The sequence below is a fragment of the Rhinopithecus bieti genome, unplaced genomic scaffold (assembly GCF_001698545.2).
Source record: "Rhinopithecus bieti isolate Rb0 unplaced genomic scaffold, ASM169854v2 scaffold_5130, whole genome shotgun sequence".
In the NCBI taxonomy this organism is placed as follows: domain Eukaryota; kingdom Metazoa; phylum Chordata; class Mammalia; order Primates; family Cercopithecidae; genus Rhinopithecus; species Rhinopithecus bieti.
Window position 1 is genome coordinate 1,193,193 of NW_016804792.1, and position 23,250 is coordinate 1,216,442.

Genomic DNA, 23,250 nt, shown 5'->3' on the forward strand with positions numbered 1-23,250 from the left:
ATTCTCATATCTATGTAGGTCTGTTCCTGGGGTCTTTTATTTCTCTACGAGTGTACCATCAGCATACTGTCTTGAATATGATCACTTTAACATCAGTCTCTAACTGCACCATGCTGTTTCTTTATTCTTCCTCATCAAAATCACTATTTTGAGCTATTTGGGGCTCTTGATTCTTCCAGATGAATTAACTAGTTCTACATGAACTGACTACCTCTGTGAAGAAAAATCTCTATTGGGGTTTTAATTAAAGTTTTAGATTACTTTTGATATAATTGATTTATTTAGGAAAATAAATCTTCCCATATATAAAATATCTAAGGCCAGGTACAGTGGCTCATGGCTATAATCCCAGCTCTTTGGGAGGCCAAGGCGGGCAGATTACCTGAGGTCAGGAGTTTGAGACTAGCCTTGTGAACATGGCAATACCCGGTCTCTACTAAAAATACAAAAAAATTAGCCAGGCATGGTGGCGTGTGCCTGTAATCCCAGCTACTTGGGAGGCTGAGACAGGAGCATCTCTTGAACCCGGGAAGCAGAGGTTGCACTGAGCTCAGGACGCCCCACTGCATTCCATCCTGGGTGACAAATGGAATTCCATCTCAAAAACAAAATAAAATATCCATGTATGTGTCATTTTGTGTACTTTGACACTGTTGTACAATACTCTTAATACGGGGCATTCATTTCTCACATTTACTCATTGATACCTGGTGCTTATTGGGCACAGAATCCTTTAAAGAATACATTTTCTAATTGATCATGCTGATATTTAGGGACACAATCAGGTACATGTATTGATACTTATATATCAACCTTATATCTATCAAGTTTCCAAAGTTCATTGAAAATTTTTATTAAAAAATTATACTACCTGTAATCATGACAGTTTCTTCATTCCAATAATTATAGTTTATATTTCTTTTTTTGTGTGTATTGCACTGTCTAGGACCTAGACAGAGTAATAAGAGAATGGAATTCATTGTCTTACTCTTCACTTTATAGGAAATGTTCCTGACACATCAGCATCAAATACGATTTTTCATTTTAAGTATTTGTAGATACTTTATCAAATTAAGAAAGTTCCTTTTTGTTTCCAAAAAGCCCAAGAAATTCTGATACAGTAATGGAAATCCAATTGCAATTCCCAGGCTAACATCAGGCATGTAATAAGTGTGATCCATTTTCCATCAATAGAATGAAAAATGCTGATAATGCAATTGTCTAAATGTTTACAGAGTTTATAGAGGATATACTTGTTAACTTTCTTCTGTGGGCTAATACTTGGAATTTAGTACTAGAATAATGTAAAATTTTCTATAAAACAATCTCTTCAGGTTTAAATAATCTCTTTGAGCAGCGTCACAATAGTTTAGCTTTAGTCCTTTAGAGTAATGGAATTCTATCTCTTGCCTAATAAAAGTAATATTATTCTGAGAGTTCAAGATACAGAAAATTATATATTAGAAAATTCTTACAAAATTATAAAACCAGCAGACCTATACTAACTTCTGTTTCCAAATCTCTTATTCTAACAGCATTTCAGAAATAACTTGGGGATTAAAATGGCCTGTCAGGTTGGCATCCACATTTCTAGATTAATTCACTTCACATGAATATATATTTTCAATAACTTTATTGAGAGTTGTAAAAATATTTACAAGACTTTATTTTGTCCTGGTTTTACTTTAATCACACTCACTTCTCTAAGGGTAAAAAATGATATGTTTTAGCTAAATATAACTGAAATTTTTAAATGATACAGCTAAAGGCTTTCAGAAATGCAATGTAAGCTATCTGAAGGAGTGAGAGAGGATTATTGGATGTATATTCAGAAAATGCAAAGATTCAAAGCAATAACTAAGAAAATAATGCACCCTCAGGAGGCTCAAGGAGTAGAGCCAGACCCATGATGCTATTCTTTCTCTTTCTTTTTCCCTCTCTCTCTTTCTCTCTCCTTCCATTCATCCATCCTACTATCTCTCATCTTTGCTTCACTCTCTCAGCCTTTCTCTAGTAGTGCAGGAAACAGATGCTTTCAGGATAAATAGCCAATGCATGCGGGGCTTAAAACCTAGGTGATGGGTTGATAGGTGCAGCAAACCACCATGGCACACACATCCCTATGTAACAAACCTGCACGTTCTGCACATGTATCCCGGAAGTCAAAGTAAAATTAAAAAGAAAATACATGCTCTGGAAAATGCTCAGGAAGTCCCCAAATCCACCCTCAGGTTTAATAATTGATTAGTAGGACTCAGAGAACTCAGAAAAGCCATTACACTCATGGTTACGATTTATCGCAGTGAAAGGATACAGATTAGAATCAACAAAGAGAGGAGGTGCATAGGGCCGGGTCTAGGACATACCAGGCATGGAGTTTCAGTTCTCTCTCAGCAGATAATGCGAACATGATATATTTCTCCCAGCAACAATATATAGCAATGCACACAGAATATTACCAACCAGGGAAACTCACCCAAGCTTTGTTGTCCAGAGTTGGGAGTTGGCCATTCGGACATTCTGTTCATCCACGTGACTACCCTTGGTCTCTAACCCCTCTAGAGGTTGAGTGGTACCACATGTGCCAAGGACCCCACCAAAAGTTACATTGTTAGCACAGACTATCTGGCATTGCTCAAGGCCTCAAGTAAACAAAGACACTCCTACAGGCAGAACATTCCAAGGGCTTAGAAATTACAGCCCTGCAGCTGGGGACAAAAGGGCCAAACCTCTTTAGGGCAAAGTTAATCCTTTACTGCACACCCTGGAGACTGAGGTCACATCCTTACCAACCCAGGAAAGAAGGATTGTTTTCCCTGATACTTGCAGTATAACAAACTCCAGGGAACAATTCTGATTGACCCAGCTTGGGCCACGTGCCCCTCTCTGCACGAATCACTGTGGCTCAGGGAATGAGGTAATATGATTGGTCCAACCTGTGTCATGCGCTCAGTTTCGAGGTCAGAGAACTGAACCAGTTACCAGAAGAATTTCATGTTTGTCAATGAAAATAACAGCAACTACAACAACAACCTTAGACAATTTAAAAAAAAAAAAGGCAATAAATCATTGTCTTGCTCTTCTTACTTTGAATTAAGTTCTGATTTCTAGATCAGGGTATCTACAGATCTCAGGGAAGCAGATCTTAAATTAACTAATTATGTTTGTAGGATATCAGAAACATCCACTGAGCTCTTTCATATTTATATAATCGGTGGGGAAACTATAATTCAAAACAGCCAGGGGAGTGAGATTTTATTTTGAATGTTAATTTTACCACTCTGATTGTACCCCAAAGTTTTAAACATTTTTGTTTTGTATATGATGATTCCTACTTGATGTCATTACTTGTGATGAAAACAAGGATTAGGGATTTATTATTGCAACTCAAAAATATTATGAGTTGTAAGACAATAGGAAATTATTAGAAACTGGAGTTTTAAAAAAAGTTTGCTATCACAAATATCCTTTCATAACAATCATTTAAATTATTACACTATGGTTTTCATATGCACTTTCTGAATATGAAAAAAGCTGGATAATGAGAAGTTGTATCAAACTTAAAAGAAATATGTCTTTAAAAGCAACACATTATTTATAAGCTAGCCAATTCCAGATATTCCTTAAAGTGATTACCCAATTAAATTCTGGTATTAGAGGTCACTGAGATTTTTTGAAATATTCCTGACTTGAAAAAAATGTCCTAGATTTAACAGGCCAGTTCTGTGACACCTGTGATTTTAGCTGAGTTCACTGGGAAACTAGATGCAAAGTAAATATTAGCACATAAACAAAGTTACCCGTCAAGGTAATATACTTGGCAAAATACAAACTGAATATAATAATGATTATAATTATATCACCTAATCTCATGACAATCAAATCATATGCTTACTTTACAAATGTGAAAAATGCTGTGAAACAGCAGCACACAGGTGGCCCTAGTGCCATAGGCAGCATATGATTGTGGAGGGATTGGAATTCAGGTCTCACCCCAAAGCTGTATACTTAATTAATCACCAGCCCATTAGGCAGTCTGGAAAAGACAAGGTCACCTCATGAAATCATTACTGGCCTCAGTCTCCCACTCTAAATGGTTTTGCACTGCTCACTCCCATCAATGCTGTTCATAAAGTAAACTTTTCTGTGATCACCAGTCTCCCATAATTTTCCATGGTTTGCTTACTGTGTGCCTCTAAACAGGTGAAAACTAGTGCCATGCCAGGGGTGGAGAGAAGGAAGAAAAGAAAATTACTGCACCTGGATAAGAGATAGTATGATCTCATCCAAATATCCTTTAAGTCTCAGCTCAAATCTTCCCTTCTTTCAGAGCCTTCCTGATGGTCCCAAAGCACACACTCTTGACTACTTTGCCCAAGACCTACCAGGTTTTTGTTAGCAGACAGCTGGGATTCCTCCATCCACCGCTCCAAAATGCCTTCAAATGCTAAGCCTCATCTACCCTGAGATTGGCCAGTCCCCTGGCAGTACAACCATTACACAGACACAAACATAATCTATGGCCACTGTTCAGTTTAGAGCTTGTTAGTAGTAAAGACATTTTCTGATAACATTTTGAAAACCATCTAGTTATTTGTACATTTTCAAGGAGTTGTATGTTTATTTTTCTTGGTTGCTTAAATTCAATTGTTCCTATTTATCTTAAAGAAAGACTAAATATTTTAAAATTTAGAATGACATAGCTGATATGGCTTAAATTCTTTTGCCTTGCCAAGTTTTTATTTTTTTAAATAAGGATACAATTTGCAAATTTATTTTGGAAAGTCCAGTTGCCTCAGAAAGTAATTTTCTAGTAAAGTGGATTTTATAAAGCCTCTATTATTTTTAGGCTATCTAATCCTTTTTCCAATACCTCTGCTGGTCATTATGCACAAAAACAGAAAAATAAATAGGCCTGAGACATTGTCAAAAATAAAACTTAAGATTTTAAGCTTTTTAGATATTGTCTACCCTTCTCACTGGTGTTTTGAAAAAGTTTTTTTTTTTTTTTTTTTTTTTTGAGATGGAGTCTCGCTTTGTCACCCAGGGGCTGGAGTGCTGTGGTCCGGATCTCACTCCACTGAAGCCTCCCGCCTCCCGGGTTCCGCCCATTCTTTCCTGTCTCAGCCTCCCCGGTAGCTGGGATACAGCGCCACCACGTCGCCCGGTAGTTTTTTGTAGTTTTTAGTAGAAGACGGGGTTTCCACCGTGTTAAGCCAGGATGGTCTCGATCTCCTGACCTCGGTGGATCCATGCCCGTCTCGGCCTCCCAAAGTGCTGGGATTACAGGCTTGAGCCACGCGGCCCGGCCTTGAAAAAGTTTTAATTTGAGAAAGAAAAATAATTCATCACCAGTGATACTTTGAATTCATGCAGGAATTGTTATAGAGTGCTCAAATAACTTCATTTCGTTTCAAGATAAGTAAAATAAATAGTTGATGATTATGATAATAATAATAATAGCAAATATTGCTTACTCTTACATGTCAGACATTTTACACATATCATCACATTTAATCCTCCCAGAAAAGCTGTTTTAATCAACCACTTACAAAAGAAGGAACTGCGATTTAGAGAGACGGAATAACATGCTGCAATTACACAGAGGTGATGGAGCGTTGAACCCCGGATGTGTGCCTCTAACCTCAAACAGTGTGCTGTGCTGATGATGCCAGGAAGGCTTATGATCTGGGCTCGGGAGTGTGGCCTGAAGCAAAGCTTCAGGCTCCCTTTCCACCTAACCTCACATCTGCTGTGGTTTGGATATGGCTTGTGTTTGGCCCCATCAAATTTCATGCAGGAATTTGATCTCAGTGTTGGAGGTGGGGCCTGGTGGGAGGTGTTTGGGTCATGGAGGCAGATCCTTCATGCATGAATGGCTTGGTGCCATCCTTGCAGTAACAAATGAGTTCTTGAGAGTTCCGTCAAGAGCCAGTTGTTAAAAAGAGCCTGGCACCGCTCTGCTAAATCTCACCTCCTGCCCTGTGATCTCTGCAGGCCACCTCCTCTTCACCTTCCACCATGAGTGGAAGCAGACTAAAGCCCTCACCAGATGCAGATGCTAGAGCCTTGCTTCTCGTACAGCTGAAAAAGGGCAAGCCAAATGAGCTTCTTTTCTTTATAAATTACACAGCCTCGGGTATTCCTTTATCACAACACAAACAGACTAAGATACCATCAAAGGCTAAGGGTTGCCTACCTTGCTCACATCCTTCCAGGACAGGGTTAGAAATGTGACGCCATTCATGTACATCTCTCTTTGCAACCAGATACACCTGTGAGACTGTACTCATTATTTCATTTCCAGTTGTTAGAATTAGAACTTGTTTTTTCCAGATATGAATTGAACATGAAATGTTGTATCTTAAGGCCAAAACTGATTCACTCCTAACAAAGACTATACCACTCCTTCATATCCAATTTAACCTTCTCTTAATTTGGTCTCTGTAAAATCACAGGGTTTGGAGTTTTTGAAAAAGGGCTATTAGATTTATTCCATCAATGCCAGTAGAAGGTAGAAGTGATCCAACTAGTTAAATGTTTATAATTCTTGGCCGGGTGCGGTTGTTCATGCCTGTAATCCCAGCACTTTGGGAGGCCGAGGCGGGCGACTTACCAGAGGTTGGAAGTTCAAGACCAGTCTGACCAAGATGTAGAAACCCCATCTCTACTAAAAATACAAAATGAGCTGGACGTGGTGGCACATGCCTGTAATCCCAGCTACTTGGGCGGCTGAGGCAGGAGAATTGCTTGAACCCGGGAGGCGGAGGTTGTGGTGAGCTGAGATCGTGTCATTGCACTGCAGCCTGGGCAACAAGAGCGAAACTCTGTCTCAAAAAAAAAGAATTTATAATTCTTTTTACAAGACATTTTTTTCCACTAGGTTTAAATAGGGTTATATTTACCATAACCAACATTATTCTTAAAGTACAAATTTACAATTTTCTCCATAAATGTAGTCATTCAGTAGCTACCCCAGACCAGAAAAAAAGAAAGACATATTAGGCATATTGTATGCATGTCACAAAATCTTTCAAGTTTGTGCATTTCCCTGGCTTCTGGCATGAGACATGCTCAGGTAAAATCTTTCCCCTCAGTGCAATCTTGTAAACAAGTGGGAGAATTATCAGCCTCACCACTAAACACCAGTTTTGTAGTTTAGGCTTGCAGACAACACCTGCTCCCTAAATACAAGTTTGTTGAAATGATGGAAGCCACCAGTGAATTTCAAAATCTATTGTTTCCAAAACATCTTTGGAATGTAACATGTTTTTAGTTTAATAATAATCACGTAGACTCTTGGACTCAATACCATGTTTGAAGAAATACTTAAGTGGTGATAACAGGTATCAGGACCCACAACATAGACTAGCACCCTGATTTGTTTGTCTTTGATGTAGCCATTTTAAAAGCCGTCTCATCATTAAGAGCTCTACCAGGCAGAAAAGGGAGTTGCCATTCATGAATGCTTCTCGTGGCTTCTCCATGTGGGCAGAGCTTATTGGGCCTACTGAAGTCCAAATGAAATGGATTTCTTTTTCCCAAGCAGATCTTACTTATTTCTGGCTGTGGATTTCCTCCTACATACCTGTGGAGTCTCATTTGAAATTTTCCAGGGCTCTTCTGGTCTGTACACATAGAAAGGGGAGGACAGGGAAAGAACTGCACACTCCACGTTAGAGAGGAAGCGCTGGGAGGACAGGAAACTGGAGAAAGCCACCAGATAGATATCTGCCCACCTGCCCCCTGGGACTCAGATCCAGGAGAGATAGAACCATGAGTCCAGAAATAGCCCTGGATTGCAGTTGCTTCTGTCTTCACTTTACAGGTGAGGAAATAAAGGCCGTGAGAACAGGCTTCCTGCTGTGGCTTCACCCGAGTTTGGTTCCCTGGCTTTCCCGTCCAGCACAGCATCTTTCATAACAGCAGCCAGCGGATCCAGATCTTCAGAGCTTGTAAGAATTCCCAAAAGGGGCCATGGAAGCCCTACAATTAATTCCCACATTTCTTTTTTTTTTTTTCTTTCTTTCTTTTTTTTTTTTTCTGAGACGATGTCTTGCTCTGTCGCCCAGGCTAGAGTGCAGTGGCGCGATCTCAGCTTACTGCAACCTCTGCCTCCCAGGTTCAAGCGATTCTCCGGTTCTCCTGCCTCAGCCTCCCGAGTAGCTGGGATTACAGGCACCTGCCACCGTGCCTGGCTAATTTTTGTATATTTAGTAGATACAGGGTTTCACCATCTTGGCCAGGCTGGTCTCTAACTCCTGATCTTGTGATCCACCTGCCTTGGCCTCCAAAAGTGTTGAGATTACAGGCGTAACTCGCACATTTCAAAAAGCTTAAGAAACCCCAGATTTACCATCAATTAAGCCACACGATGTATTTAATACAAGCAGTGGGGGTATTCTTCAATTAGTGATATTCATAGGGAGTCAGAGGCAGATAATTAAAGAGGCTCTTGATTTGAAAAATAAAATGTCAGGAACACTTGCACTAGAGCATACAACATGCTCTGAATGGCTGCAGAGAACATGTGGTCCCACACACATATTTGACATGGCTACATGGGTTGGATGTGTGTGTGTGTGTGTGTGTGTGTGTGTGTGTGTGTGTGTGCGTGCGCATGTGCCAACTTAGGTCTGTGCGGCTGCAGCCACATCTTTCAAGAGAAATATCTGCGTATGTTTGCCGAGGGCCATTGACTCTCAGATTTCCATAAAAGGACCTCAACAGAAATAAAACGTAACGGAAGGGGAGAAAAAGGAGAGAGAAAAATAAAGACGGTCTAAGAATTATTCAGGCACTTGCTTCTCTTTAGCTTTATGACACCTGATTCCCCACTAACCTGATAAAACACTGAAACTTAATTGCCAAGTAAGGAGATTTAGTATGGGACTGGAGGAAATGGTTTCCCATTGTAAATGGGAAAGAAAAAAAATCAGTTGTTCTTCTTCAATAAAGGATATACACAAATAGGGAAGTCCTGCACATTCCTCATTGGCCAGTTCTATAGAAGCAGTGTGCTGATTTCCAGAAGGGAGACAAATTGGGAAACGGGGCACATGATCTGGATGTTTGCTGATGGTTCTTTATCTACAGTATCAACAAATGTGATCTCTTGTAATCAGCATGTGCTCTGACTCAGGGATTGCTTGGCACAGGAGAGATCTTAAAGCTGACTTCCAGTGCCACTGGCTCTCCAGCAAGCCCCGCATTCCATTGGCATGGTACTCCCGAGCAGATGGGCACGAAATCATCCTGCCAGGAAAACAGTATGTGTATCATGTTCGTAGTTTAGGGGGTGACTTTCCATCCCAGAATTCCAGCTGAGAAGTTTGGATCATATAGCTCCATGAGTGGAAAAAAATACATAGTTACTCCAACTCTTCCCATCTTTTATTTTCAAGGATTTATTTATAAGTAGGAAAAAAAAAAACGTATTGAGGAAATTACAATAAAAATAATTGACGCTTAAAACTTGACTGTTAGAATTTAATTTTCCAGATACCTTTTCTCATTGCCAAAGAACCACTTTTCCAAAGATGTATTTTCAGAGACTCAGTAGATGGCAAAAATAAACAGCTAGGGAGGCTGGTGGAGGGATGGCGGGTGGAAGGAGGATGCATCCTCGCTCTCCCTCTCACAGCATCCTGAGGCTCAGGGGATGCATTTTAAAAGCCACGGAAAGACACTGATCTCGGTCAAAATGAAAATATTCCTTTCAAGGATTTCCATTTACATTCTTATCAAGCATTTCTACCTAATGGGAATAAAGGTATAGATAAGGAAGCCTGTAGATATTACATAAATAATTAGTTCTTGAGCTGGGTCAGATGCTCCAGTGGGGTATAGAAGTAAGATGAGAATTGTGTGGCCCCCACTTCCCTGACAGCGGGCCCAGCTCTGTTGGGCTTTAATGGCATCAGCTGAACCCCTAATCAATCCTAAGGATCCACAGACAAAGCCCCAAGGAACGTTCTTAGCAGGCAGTGGACCACCAGCTTCTATCTCAACACGGGATGTTACGAGACAATGAAACAAAGACCAGATGCCCTGTCACATCACAGCTCCCCAAACTCTGGGCTCTTCTCACCAATCCCAAATTGACTGTAGACTTTAGAGGTTGCCTACAGAGCCCAGAGGATGCAAACAGTCCACAAATGTCTTTTGCTTGATTCTCACCATGGTTCATAGAAATATGGTATAATCATTATATAATACAGTATAACATAACATAATATAATGTAATATGGTATAACATAATACTACGTGTAAAATACACCTTAGCTTACAATGGGATTATGTTCTGATAAGCCCATTGTAAGTTGAAAATACTATAAAGTAAAAATGCATTTAATACACTGAACCCACCAAACATCATGGCTTAGCTTAATCTACATTAAGCATGCTCAGAACACTTACGTTAGCCTACAGTTGGGCCATACCCAACTGTTCATTTTACAATACAGTGTTGAAGATCTCTTGTAATGTACTGAATACAGTACACTGTAGAGTACAGTATCAGTTGTTCACCCTCCTGACTGTGTGGCTGACAGGGGACTGTGCTCACTGCCGCTGCCCAGCATCACAAGAGAGCATCACATCATATTTCACTAGCCCAGGAAAAGATCAAAATTCAAAATTCAATGTGCAGCGTCTACTGAATGCATACCACATTCACATCATCAGAAAGTTGAAAATTCAAAAGTTGAACCCTATTTCAGGAACCATTTGTACATAAAATAAGTATATATATGTATATATACACCTATACTGTATTTAAAAATTACAGATAATCTGTGAAGTCAGGGCCCCTGTTTCCCAACAGAAACAGAAGACAACGGCATGGCTACTCTTTCCAATATGCAAACACTCAGTTTTACCTCATCAAGGCAGGTACGCTAGTTGCTTTCGTGAGGATTAAATGAAATTCTATATGTAATCCTGTATGTAAATGTTCCTAGCACATGGTAGGTGCGCAATAAATGGTAGCTATTATCATTTATTTATTAGCCTAATCAGAGTCCTTTAAAGAACCACTTGAGAATTTACATTGCTCACATGGCAAACACTACATATGGTATGAGTATGTTTAGCCAAACAATTTTTCAGTCTAGGAACATAGAACATATGTGAACTTTTAGTGGAGAAATTAATGACTGTATTTTTAAATCACTTCCTGAGATTTTATGAAAGAAAAATATGGAGGATGGAAATTACATAGGAGCCGTTGACATTGTCTTAGCGTGTGTGCTAGAGGTAAGTCCAGCAGCTGTGTTTACTGCCAGGGCTTTCAAGAGCTTAGCCCAGGCCTTGATGGAATGGAAATGCTAAACAAGATGCCCAAACAGTAGAGGGTGTGGTGCAAGGGAAGCCATGGAAGGCATGGCCACAGTGAAAGAGTCCAATTAGGTGCAAGAGCCTGGTGGTAGGAATGACCAAACTGAATAATTAAAGCTACAAATGTATCCAACCCACCCAAGAAACCACACAGTGACCAAAAGGTATTATCTCTGCAGGGAAGCCATGCAATGAAGGGGCTAGCACCCTGCTTATACATAGTCAGCCAACTCAAATACCTTTTAGATATAGGCAAGAAGATGAAAAATAAATCTCGCCTATAATCCCAGCACTTTAGGAGGCAGAGGCAAGAGGATGGTTTGAGGCCAGGAGTTTAAGACCATCCTGGGCACCATAGCGAGACCCCCATCTCCACAAAAAATTTAAAAATTAGCCACATAAAATAGTGTGTGCCTGCAGTCCTAGCTATTCAGGAGGCTGAGGTGGGAGGATCACTTGAGTCCCAGAGTTTGAGGCTGCAGTGAGCCATGATTGCACCACTGCACTCTAACCTAGGTGACAGAACAAGACCTTATCTCTAAAAAAAAAAAAAAAAAAAATCTGAAAGAAAACTAAATACGTAACTATTAAAACTATCTCCACATATATCTATTTTCTGAAACTGCCCGAGTGAAGCAGTAAAATACGTAAAACTTGTAAGTTAAATGTACATGAATATGTTTGTTTCTACACATGTAAATATATTCAGTGTTTATTAAATGTAGAGAAGTCAGGCATTAAAAACACAAAACCAGGAAGGGGTGATTCCTTTGCAGGTCCTCAAAGATTAGTTGTTCCTTAAACAAAGAAGATTCAGTAATGGGCTGTCTGATTGAAGACCAAATGTAAAGTGAATTTTCTTAGTTTTCTCTCAAACAGTGGTAAATTCCTTACAGATATCCTACTGGAGGCTCTGAGAGAGGCAGAGTTGAAAGTTGGGTGCAGGTGACACAGTGAATGGCAAGGAAGTGGAAAGGAGTAGCAAGTTCTTTCCAGGAAACTAGAAGGGAAACAAGTTGGGCTCTGCTTGAGTTTTATCTCCTCCTGAGCATCTGTGTCCCTGACACCCCCACTCCAAGCACTGTCACCTTCCCAGCACCCAGAGGCTTGATCAGCTGCAACTTCTTCCTTTCCCAACCTAAGACACATTGGTTATGGGCATTGACTCCTACAAGCTTTCAAGTTACTCATCCCACTGTCTTTAGCTGAATGCAAGATCACACCATGATGAAACCTTGCGGAATGGCAACTGCAGGATCAGGAAATCAGTCCCCCAGTCTGAGTTGTCTGCTGAGACATCAGGCAACAGGATACAGTATTATAGGTTCAGCAGAGAAAGGGAAATCATGATACTAAATTGCACTGTAAACTTTATAGTTTCTATCTTGCTTTCTCAGTAGAGTGGAAGTCTTAATTATTATTTATTTATTTATTTTTGAAACAGTCTTGCTCTGTTGCCCAGGTTGGAGTACAGTGGTGTGATCTTGGCTCACTGCAACCTCTGCCTCCCGGGTTCAAGTAATTCTCCGCCTCAGCCTCTCACGTAGCTGGGATTACAGGTGCCCACCACCACGCCTGGCTAATTTTTTTGTATTGTTAGTAGAGACGGGTTATCACCATCTTGGCCAGGCTGGTATTGAACTCCTGACCTCATGATCCACCTGCCTCAGCCTCCCAAAGGGCTGGGATTATAGGCGTGAGCCACCTCACCCAGCTGGGAAGTCTTAATTATTTTATATTTCTAAATCTAGTGCAATCCCATAATATGTGCTTGATTAGATGTTTTCTATGTTCTTGCAAATACGATTTGGGAGACTTTGGGTCCTTTCTTTTAGACAGCACACAGACATGCCATGCATGTTCCTTCTCAGCTCTTTTGAGCTGAGATCCTCTTGATCTGATGGATCCTCTTGCCCTGATTCAACTGTAATTATTGGAATAACCCTGGCCCTATATGTCAGAGAATATATAGTCTTCTCTGACTATATGTTCACCATAGGTAGTCTCATTCAGTTCCTTGGCTCTAAGCACCATTCATCTGCTTCTGACTCCCAAAGTTTATCTCTAGGCTTTGCCTTTCCACTGAGCTCTAGAATCATGTATCCAACTGCCTACTGGACATCTTTACCTAGATTCCAAATATATATCCTTAAACTTAACTGGCCAAGTCAGATGTCATGATTTCCCATATCCCAAACTTCCACTCTCCCCTACGTTAGTATAAGACAGTGTACTCAGTATACTTAGTTTATGACTCTAGCCAAAAACCTAGAGGAGTCTGATTCTCTTCTTTCCCACACTGCCAACATTAAATCCTTCACAAAGTCCTTTTGTCTCCTTCACCACTGCTCTCTGCCTCTACTGCTACAACCTTCATCCACTGAACCTCTATCTCTTGCCTGGACTCCTGAAATAGCCTCCTAGCTAGTCTTCCTGCTGCCATTTTTGTTATTCCAGAAGCCATGCCCCACACGACAGCCGGAGTGATCTTTAAACCATACAAATAAGACCATGTTACTCCCCAGCTTTAAAAGTTCCCTCAACTTCCTAATGCATTTGCCGGGAAATCCAAACTCTTTGTCCTGGTCCTACATGATCTAGCCCCTGCTTACCTAATCTCATCTTACTCTGCTCTTCTCACCATGACCAAGCTACCACAGTTGTTTCTATGTTCTGTAAACATGAAAAGTTTATTTTTATCTTAGGGTTCTAAAACCTGCTGTTAACTTCTACCTGAAATTCTCTATTTCCTTACTTTCACACCAGCTTTTTTATATAACTCAGGTTTCAGCTCAGATTCTATATTCACAGAGATATATTCCTGGCCACCTAAATAACACACATACACACACACACACACACACACACACACACACACACTTTCTTATGTTGAGATTGGGAAATGCTTTCTGTTTCAAAATCTCATGAGGAAATCATGTAATTTTGGTCTTTCAAAGAGGAAGAAACCAAGAATATGGTCCAAAAGTACTAAAATGCTTGCCAGTTACAAAATCATCATCATCATCACTATCATCATCATTTTTACCATCATTATATATGTATATGTTTGAGTACAAGTACATATGTATATGTTTTATATAATACATATATCCCTTTATATGTATCCTGTATGTCATATATACACACAAACATATATATGTGTGTGTTTTACTTTGTGTGTATTTCTATATATCCTATATTATATACATACACCAGAAAAAAGACAAATGACTGATAGTCTGGCTGTCTTTCAGAGTCACAACAATACAGAATTTTCTAAGTCAGTGTAAAAGGCATATGTGATGTCACTACAGGTTTGATAATATAAAATATTCTGTCTGTAAAAGTCCTTTAATCTACCTTCATCTGTGCTCCAGGTATTGCTAGTTTAATTGCCATAATGTAAACATAAAGTAATGAGTAGTTTTTTCAATTGTCATTTATGGATTGTAGAAATGGGTAAAACATTTCTTTTGCACATCCATAATTATTTAATGATATCTACATAAAGGCTTTTAATTATATGGGAATAGTAATAATAATTATAAAGGCCCGCAATCAGCTGATAAAATATATATTGTTCCAGACAAATATATTATGTCTATTAAAAATGAATCATTTCCGGCCGGGCGCGGTGGCTCAAGCCTGTAATCCCAGTGTAACCAAGCACTTTGGGGGGCCGAGACGCGCGGATCACGAGCGTCGGGAGATGAGACATCCTGGCTAACCCGGTGAAACCCCGATCTCTACTAAAAATTAACAAAAAACTAGCCGGGGCGAGGTAGCGGGCGACCTGTTAGTTCCCAGCCTGTACTGGGGGAGGCTGGAGGGCAGGGAGAATGGCGGTGAACCCGGCGGAGGCCGGAGTTGCAGTGAGCCAAGATCCGGCCACGCACTCCAGCCGCGGCGACAGAGCAAGACTCCGTTCAAAAAAAAAAAAAAAAAAAAAAAAAAAAAATGATCATTTCCTCACGTGAATGGATCAATGACATTTTTTAACAATTAAAACGTGCCAGGTTTCAGTTTTTCCTTTTTTACTGGGTAAAAATCCTGGTTTGTGGAATAGAAAATTATTTTTTCTGTTCTTTCTTTTTGGTTTAAATCCTCCTAAGACTTTTACTTATTATCTTATTCTTTTGGTGTCAAGTCTGTGCCCATCAACTCTAAAAAAATCAATATGAAGAAAATCGGAGTTGATTTTCATGTTGAAATTTAGTTTAAAATTGATATTGTGGAATGGCTGATTCAAGTGTTAATCTTCTTGTGTGTTTGCCAGAGTGTCTTTCTCTGCAAGGAAACTGCAGCTATCTATGGAAAGAAACCTGTCACATCTTGTCATGTCTTAACTGTAATGTCAACAACCAAGTTTCTATAATTTTCATATACAGTCACCAATATTTGTAAATTCAAATAATGTATTTGGTCTCAAATACAAAAATCTAGTAATTATGCATGTTATAATTTTTAAATAGTGTTTCCTTCTGATATGTAACTTGCCCTAAAATTATAATAAAAAATTCAACAAAGAAGATTATTGTCTTTTAAAAACGTCTCAAAGTTGAGAATTTAGTGTCTTTAGGTAAAGCTGGCAGCTAACTTAACTGCATTTGAGACATTATTGCAATGTCAGTACCATAATAGTCTTACTACACTTTCTTTTCTAAAACTTTAAAAGGAAGCATTTATTTTTACAAAATCATTTACCCTTTTTTGGTTTAGTGTAAGGAAATAGTACTGCAATAACCCTCTGAAATTGGAATATTTCTATATTGCATTTCAAGGTTTAGGTTGGAGGAATGGGGGATGGAGGAATTAAGGCTGGTCAATGAGATTAGTGTTTCAAAAATAAAAAAGAGATAGAGAGACTCCAATTAGAAGTATCCTGGGGTTATTAGCGATAACAGTGCTCATATCCAATTAAGATGAAAACCATTTTACCAGCTTAATGTGCCACCTCTGGCAGTGTGGGTTTATTAGTTTTATCAGACTTGAGAACTGAAACTTGAAATGATACGTATGCTGGGTACCAAAGAGACACTGTTAAGACTTAGAGATAATTGGTATAAAATGAGATGCCTCAAAAGTTGTTGATTAACAAGCATTGTGGATTTTGGAGAAAGGAAGAAATTCGTCATTTCAGACAATATATGAAAAGAAAAGATGAGTGTGTTGTGCAATGAGATTCTGAAGAAAAGAAGTTTCTATGACCTTCTTGAAAAATGCCGTTATATTACATATCCACCTAGAACAAGACAACCTTCAAGATCCATGATGCATATTCTGTATAAATGCTCAAATGATCAAAGGCAATTGTTTATGATGAATGCCAGGGTTTTGTTTTACCCTCCAGATTAAAAAATATAATTACTAATGATTCATATTAGTAATTAATAAGAAAATCTTTTACGCTATCTCCAAGCTTCTCAAGATGGCCTACATAACCAATAAAACTTATTTTTTTAATTTTTTCACACAATCATTTAAGCTTTTCAAAATAAATGTATCTTTATGTTTTTATATCATCCATTTGCCTACCATGGAATGATTAACAAACAAACAAATATATAAACAGTAAAGCTTCCCACTTAGGCAGCAATAAAATCACTGTTGCATTGCTTCAGTAGATATCTCCTTGACTAATAAAATTCTTGTCACTTATTTCTGAAGCAGTTGAGGAAAGCCTTCATTCTGAAGGCACAGTGTTCTGAATGTTTGTCTTTGGTAAAATATTCAGTGCACGGCCAGGAATGTGACCGGTGGCCTCATACAAGTAGTTCTTCTGGGAGGCACATTGGTACATTCGCTACTGTTTGTGCCCAGGTAGGCAAGCCCTGTCCCATGGGACTAAGAAACAACTTTGAATGGCTGGAGGCAGATGAGATTCATTGCTGGGTGGGAGGACAGCATGGTCAAGTAAAGAAACATAGGCCATCTCATCTACATCATGAGTTGAATGGAATATTCTCTTTCATAGAAAAAAGATTAGGTTCATCAAGTGAGCCCTGGTTTAGCAGATACTTAATGATTAAACTTCTAATTATGTCTTTTACATGTAAGTCTTTCAACTTTATAAAGGAGTGAACATACTACTGTGTTGGCAACATATTTGTTTGCTTCTGCCAAGTAAAAATGAGGAACGGCTTAACAATAAACCTTAAATTGGCACTGGTCACATGTGACTCTTCTAGAAAACAAAGTGAAGATTGGGATTTTTTTTAAAGTCATAAAATTATGTGTGTGTGTGTCTGTGTGTGTTTTCTGGATCTTTTTTGAACAATAGTTCTTAGAACAAAACCAATGATTACCAGACGGTAATTTAGTTTTCAAAGGGCACTACTTATGTGGTTTGGCGATAGCATGTGTTTTAATGTTTCTAAAGGTATATATATTTATTGAGTACAGTAGCCAGCTTACTTAAGTAACATATGTCACCTCTTAATTAAAGTCATGATCAAGATGGCATTAATATTACTGAAAGCCGGGCATGGTGGCTCACGCCTGTAATCCCAGCACTTTGGGAGGCCGAGGCAGGTGGTCAGGAGTTGAAGACCAGCCTGGCCAACATGGTGAAATCCCATCTCTACTAAAAATACAAAAATTAGCCGGGCATGGTGGTGCATGCCTGTAATCCCAGCTACATGGGAGGCTGAGACAGAAGACTCGCTTGAACCCAGGAGGCAGAGGTTGCAGTGAGCCGAGACCACGCCACTGCACTCCAGCCTGGCAACAGAGCGAGACTCTGTCTCAAAAAAAAAAAAAAAAAAATTACTGAAAATAAGTCTTAATGAATCAATTGATTAATCATATGTGCACATAGTTTATACAAAGGAATCATATATATTTGAATTTTCTACAACTTAACAGATAAATTTTAATTCCAGAAAAATACTAGGAGTTATCCACAGATTCAATTCTTGTACATGATAGAAAAATTGACCATAGCTATGTTAACAGAACAGAGAAGGTACAGCATAGGAGAGAATGCTCATTAACTGTGTGACATCATCTGATGTAACCAGCAAACTAAATTTTGTATTAAAGCAGATCCCTAAGAAGTTCTATAAGACCATAGGTCTAAAGTGTGGGGATATGGTACCATACCCCTTTGCACTACGCTTTTCAAATGGAATGAAGGGGGTGAAAAATGAACCTGGAATTATTAATTATTAAGAAATACGGCCTCACTGAGAAGTATTTCATACAACTGCACTTGAAGCAATGAAGATAGACCTGGAAGTTGGAATTGGGATATATTTTAGGTTGTCTAAGAAACAGTTTTCATTCACTTCAATCGATCTATGAACATAATGAAAGCCTTGAAACATCTATTCAGGAATATACATCATAGAAAATATAGAAAATACAGATAGTTTCTTTCACTTATCTGGTTTTACTCTATCCATAGAAAACAAATAGCATTTTAATAACGTGTTTTCAGAAATTTCTCTACTTCAAAAAATGCGTATATTATCTAGCAATACAAGGTATGGGAAATAAGAGTGGATTTTAAACATTTTTTTTTTTTTTTTGAGAGCGGAGTGTCGCTCTGTCACCCAGGCTGGAGTGCAGTGACGGATCTCGGCTCACTGCAAGCTCCGCCTCCCGGGTTTACGCATTCTCCTGCTCAGCCTCCGCGAGTAGCTGGGACTACAGGCACCCGCCCCAGCGCGGCTAGTTTCTTGTATTTTTTAGTAGAGACGGGGTTTCACGTGTTAGCGGGATGGTCTTGATCTCCTGACCTGTCCGTGATGCTGCCGTCTCTGCCTCCAAAGTGCTGGATTACAGCTGAGCCACGCACGCGCGGCCTTAAACTTGTTTTTTTGTTTTTTTTGAGACAGCGTCTCGCCTTGTTGGCCGCAGGCTGGAGTGCAGTGGCCGATCTCAGCTCACTGCAAGCTCCGCCTCCCGCGGGTTCACGCCATTCTGCCTGCCTCAGGGCTCCGAGTAGCTGGGACTACAGGCGATCGCAACTCGGCCCAGGCTCATTTTGTATTTTTAGTAGAAGACGGGGTTTCAACGGTTAGCCGGCGCTAAACAGTTTTAATGAGATTTTAACTTCTTTTAAAATGTCATAGTAAACATTAAATATCTTTTCATATCAATAAAGATTATTTTATTCTTTTAGTGGTTTGTTTGCATTTTCCTGAGCAGAGTTACCAATATTATTCAATAACTTCTTGGAGGAGTGGTATTCAGGTTGTTCCTAGTTTTGCCACAATAAACAACATCGTGAAGGAAATTCTCTAATCTTAATAGATTATCTCCTTAGGATATATTCTAGGACTACTTTCAGATCCAAGGATATGAATATGCAATACCATCCATATAGTATGACATCCCTTTAGTCCCCCACACACTCAGGGCAAAGGCCTGAGAAAGAACCTGAAGGACACAAAGGTAGATCACAGACAAAGAAAAGTAATTGTGCTACCTTAAAAGCCACATGAAATGGGGCTACTCACTGTGTTCTCCTCAGTGTAAAAGCCAAATACTGTGTGCGTGTGTGTGTTTGTATGTGCATGCACGTATTAGCTATTTATTACTGAATAACAAATTAACACAAATTTAGCATTTTTAAAAACACACATTTATTTTCTCACAGCAGAAGAATTAGGACACAACTTAGTTGAGTCCTTTGTTTCGGGGTCTGTCACAAGCTGCAATCAAAAAGTTGGCTAAGACCTCATCTGAAGACTCACTTGGGGAAGAAGTCACTTCCAAGCTCACTTACATGCTTGTTAGTTGACAGAATTCAGTTTCCTTGGGTTGTGGGACTGAGGGACTCCTTCCTACCTGGCTGTTGGACTTAGTTCCTACAGGCCTCTCAGTTCTTTGCCACGTGAGCCTCTGCAACATGGCATATTGTGTCATCAAAGCTAGCAAAGAAGAGAATTGGCTTGCAAGATGGAAGTTACAATTTTACATGATCACAGAAGTGACATCCCATTGCTTTTGCTGTAATCTTAAAGGCCAGAAGTAAGCCACAGGCTTACACTCAAGGGAAGGAGATTACCCCAGACTATGAATACCAGGAGGCAGGGATCACTGGGGTCCTTCTTACTGACTGCCTGCCACCATGAGGCTGTGGTTGGAGGTGTATAATAACCTGAGATAAGCTGGTGAGGTATGCATATGTCAGAAATGTGTTTCTAGACATGATAGAAGATTTTTTTAGCTATGCAAAGTTGTGGAATAAACAGTTTTATTTGTTTTAATAGTCCCCAGTATTTAAACCTTTAATTTTCTGAGGTATGACGATTGATCTGATGTCAATATTTCTATAATTATCAGGAAACATTTTAAGGTGTTATATGTTAAAGAAAAAATTGCCTTACTTCCCCTTGTGGCTTTTATTATTTAATATTTAATTAAATTTAAAACATCTTAATTGATAGCCTGTGTGTACATACTTTAACCAACCACATTATTTATATTATTTCAGAAAATGAAAAATATCTATTATGATAAAATATGGCTCTTATTGCATTTCAACTTTAATTTTGCCTCATCGTATAGATGTGACCAATAGTAATAATGAGATATCAATGTTCTATTATTGAATATTTATTGTACTTATTGGAAAAATACCTCTTATAATACTCTTTTAAAAACATGTTTCAAGTGCATGTATACAAACATATAACCAATCACAAGAAAGAAGGGCTGATGACAAATGACATTAAGTGATAACTTTCTGATGACTATGAAGGTCCCATTTTTCTAATATCTGTATAATAGTTTTCTTATTTCACCAATGATTTTGGGTTCCTGCTGCTGAAAGTCCGTCCGTACAAGGTCGTAATCCATGGTTGAATGGCAGATGGAGCCCAGGGCATCCACGTTTCCCCAAATTGGCCTTTAACTGGCATAAGCAGTAGCTTGAATTACTGGTTCCACTGATGGAATTGTGTTCTCTCCTCTGACCAATGAGAGTGTCTTCCTTTTTCTTTTCCTTATCTTTAAAGAAGATAAGAAAAATGGTGATAAATTAATGACTTTTTAAAGGGTGATCCAGAAACTGAAACATTTGTGAATAAAATGGAACTTAATGATAATGCACAGGCTTCCCAGCTTCATTCTCATTAAAGAGGGAAGTATTTATGTACCTAGTAAAGGTTTAAAAATAACTAAGCAGCCAGAAGTACCGACTGAGAGTTAGGGAATAATGAATCTGCAAATCATTATTGATTAAGCTGTGAATTCAAGATTGCTTCTTAACCTAAGAAAATTTCTGGACCTATACTTTTTTCTTTTATTTTGTCAAATGAATTCAATTCAATTAGTAGTTATTGAACACTTATTCAATGCATGATACTCTAGGAAGGTGAAAAATATTCAGATTCAATCTTTGACCTGTTAGGGAATACAGCTTCCCGAAGCAATGTCAAGGTACCCTCCCAACCCCACCTACCCTCTCTCCTCAAGGCAGAAGTCTAAGTCGTTCGCTTACAGGACATTTTGTCCTATAGCAGGTGCACAAGCCCTAAGTTTAGGCCTTTAGCCCAACTCCTCAGCCCACCCTGGGGAGTGGCTTTTAAGGAGTAACTATAATTTCCAGATCTGACTGCAGGGTCACTCAGAACAGTGGTGGAAGGCAGAAGTCCCCATTCATAAAGCAGCTAAGATAGCTAAGAATCCAAGCCCGGCCGGGCGCAGTGGCTCAAGCCTGTAATCCCAGCACTTTGGGAGGCCGAGGCGGGCGGATCATGAGGTCAGGAGATCCAGACCATTCTGGCTAACACGGTGAAACCCCGTCTCTACTAAAAATACAAAAAAATCAGCCGGGCCTGGTGGTGGGCACCTGTAGTCCCAGCTACTCGGGAGGTTGAAGCAGGAGAATGGCCTGAACCCGGGAGGCGGAGGTTGCAGTGAGCCAAGATCGCGCCACTGCACACTGCACTCCAGCCTGGGTGACAAAGCGAGACTCCGTCTAAAAAAAAAAAAAAAAAAAAAAAAAAAAAAAAAAAAAGCCAAGCCCATCAGCAACCCCTTAGACTTCCAGGATGTCAGGAGCTTGGGGAACCAAATGGAAGAAGACCTCCATCGTACCTCCAAGTTTCATGGAAAAGAAGCCCAGAGCAGGAGTCCTGATATTTGAATTCCAGCTTTGCCACTGAATGCACCAGTTCGACGTCCATGGACACATTTTTAATCTGTTTTTTTTCCTCTATTAAAATAAAACCAGGAATAATATTTTACATGAAAGTTGAAAGGATAAAATGAGGTAACAATCAATAAAAAGCAAATTGTATGCAAATCCTGTTTTGTTTTATGATAAATGCAGCTCAATGAATGTACGATAAATAAATGAAATTTATGTCAGAGGGAAGTGTTGTCCCTGAGTTAGCAATTGTCCTCTGTTAAATGACTTAAAATAGGAATCCCAGAGTAAAAAGATAAAGAGGCTAGATTCTGCCTAAACCTTGAGGAAGGAGGAAGGAGATCAAATATTAGCCACTTCACCATAACACTCACAGCTCTCAGGATCCAAATTTCTAGAAAATGACTATTTGTCTTGACTGTCCAATGACTTGCTCTCCCTAGTAGTATAAGAAAGGAGGGAGAGGATAGGGAGATGATGAGTTGGCATTAATTAATGAATTAATTTTCAAAATATTTTCAGTAAAATTCAGCTGTAGGTACATGGGCTAAGCGAAATGCTTTGATTCCAAGATCAGTACCTTTAGTGACAATTGTATGCCTTGAACTAACCTTACATGTATTGCTTTCCTTTAAAATAAAAAAGCAGAGTCTGGGTGCATTGGCTCACACCTGTAATACCAGCACTTTGGGAGGCCAAGACGGTGGATCACCTGAGGTCAGGAGTTTGAGACCAGCCTGACCAATATGGTGAAATCCCATCTCTACTAAAAATACAAAAATTAGCTGGGCATGGTGGCTCATGCCTGTAAT